Below are 1,857 nucleotides of genomic sequence, written 5' to 3'. Positions count from 1 at the left end.
TCCACTTCTTCCAGGTCCGCACCCTCTACATCTGGAATGATGACACGTCTTCTGCAATTCGGGCTTTTAGGTATTTCTTGCACCTTTCTGAAATGAGGGGGGCTCCAGAGCTGTCACTACCCTCTGTTTCGCTGAGAGCCACAACAGTAATGCATCTTAGTAGCTCTCTTGCATCGTCCATGGATTGTGACATGAGAAGCTGAGCTATTGACCTAACAAAGAAATCTTTAATGCGATGTGTTTTTTTTTTCAAGCAGTCCCACCGGCAGATCATCTTGATGCAGTGTGCAACATCAACCCGCACGAAACAAGGTGGGACTTTTGCTGACTGTCTACCGAGTAAGACACCACAACACTCATTGATGTAGGTCTTAAGATCAGGATGAGAAGTAAAAGCCTTGACCAAAGCTCCGAGCAAAGCCAGAGAAAAGTCACTCACAACCTCTTTTGGAGTAGGTGCACCTGCGCGTATCCATTCTGTCAGCCAATGTGTTATGGCATTAACATCATGTCTCTCTGACAGCATTTGCACCACTGGAACACTTGAGCTCTCACCCCCTGCCACAACACCCTGATATAGGAATATATGGCCAGACTTGCCATTTGGTCTCTGTAGTTTCCTCACCACTGAGCCAGTTGCATCAAAACTCACAGTGGGGTTAGTAGATGTCTTTGATAACGTCTTGTACATATACATTTGTGTTTGACTCCAATAGTGACAGAAAAACTTGTCTAGTCCAATGTCTTTAATGCTACCACTGTGAGGTGCACTGTATTTTAGCATCTGCAATGACAGAATAGGATCCTTGTCGCCTAATTCTAAATCATTTCTCTCTTGCTTTGCTTTGCGCAGGGTGGCCAAATTAGGCAGATGACTTGGCTCAGGATCTCCAAAATCCATCAGCTTTGTTGCCTCTGATGCCCTCCATACATGGGGTTCCTTTCTACCCTCACACAGTTCTTTGGATATCTGCACACGCAAGTTACCAGACATCGCACGCTTGGAACAGCCAGTATGCTGGGAGTCATCAGTGTTTTTAAGTGAACACCTGAACTTCATTGTGCTGTTTATTTCAGGCTTTTTTTCACATTTTATGTGAATGTGGCCACGACACTCCTTACAGTTGCCTCTGATTACAATATATTTGTCTGTGACTGATGGATAGAGCTTGGCTCTTTTAAAAGCAAATGTGCAGGGACATTTCACTTTTTGCCAAATGTGATGATTTATCACATGCGTCCAGATACCAGGCTTCAAAATTGTGTATTCCCTTTTTTTTGTTTTAGAGAACTTGTTTTTGTATGTTACTGTTTCAGGCATAAATTCAATCCATTTCTGAAATGGAACTTCAAAATCAAAAGTGCAGCAATCTTTTGGACTGGAGGAAAGGGACCCTGGCTCAAAATCAGTGTCATCACTACTGCCACTTGTTTCATGATCACTTTCATGAGTAAACCCTAAAGCAGTCCAGATATTGTGTCTGTTTAATTTAACAAAAGTGTATACTGCCTTTGCAGTGATCTTGTTGTCTAGCTGTTTACTAAGCTCTATCCAGATGCTCTGATTAGGAGTAGCTATGTAGCCATTTTGGACTATGGCCTCCTTTGATGAACACAGGACTGTGAAAATGGAATCCCTGTCGACTGCTGGTTTCTTGGGCATCTGGCATAAGCACAACATAATTACCCTCAATTATCCTGACTCCAAAAAATATCATGTACAGCATAAATTTGTTTTAATATATGACTGTATTGGTCTGAATATAAGAATAATAGGATAATATAATATAGTAAGGATAATGTAGATGGATAATATATCTTATATTAGGACCAATATGGTAATGTTGACACCTTGCT

General features: G+C 41.5%; 1 long non-coding RNA gene across 1 annotated transcript; it reads left to right on the top strand.

The window, feature by feature from the left end:
- The first annotated feature begins 204 nt into the window (after positions 1 to 204).
- LOC130086890 (uncharacterized) lies at positions 205 to 1,473 on the top strand. Its single transcript, XR_008807267.1, has 2 exons — positions 205 to 658; positions 854 to 1,473. It is a non-coding gene; the product is annotated as an uncharacterized LOC130086890 (long non-coding RNA).
- Positions 1,474 to 1,857: the final 384 nt, after the last annotated feature.

Source organism: Rhinichthys klamathensis, unplaced genomic scaffold (genome assembly GCF_029890125.1).
Source record: "Rhinichthys klamathensis goyatoka isolate OS25496 unplaced genomic scaffold, OSU_Roscu_1.1 h1tg000102l_1, whole genome shotgun sequence".
Classification (NCBI taxonomy): domain Eukaryota; kingdom Metazoa; phylum Chordata; class Actinopteri; order Cypriniformes; family Leuciscidae; genus Rhinichthys; species Rhinichthys klamathensis.
Note: the sequence above shows the minus strand (reverse complement) of the source record. Positions and strands in the feature narration are given on the sequence as shown.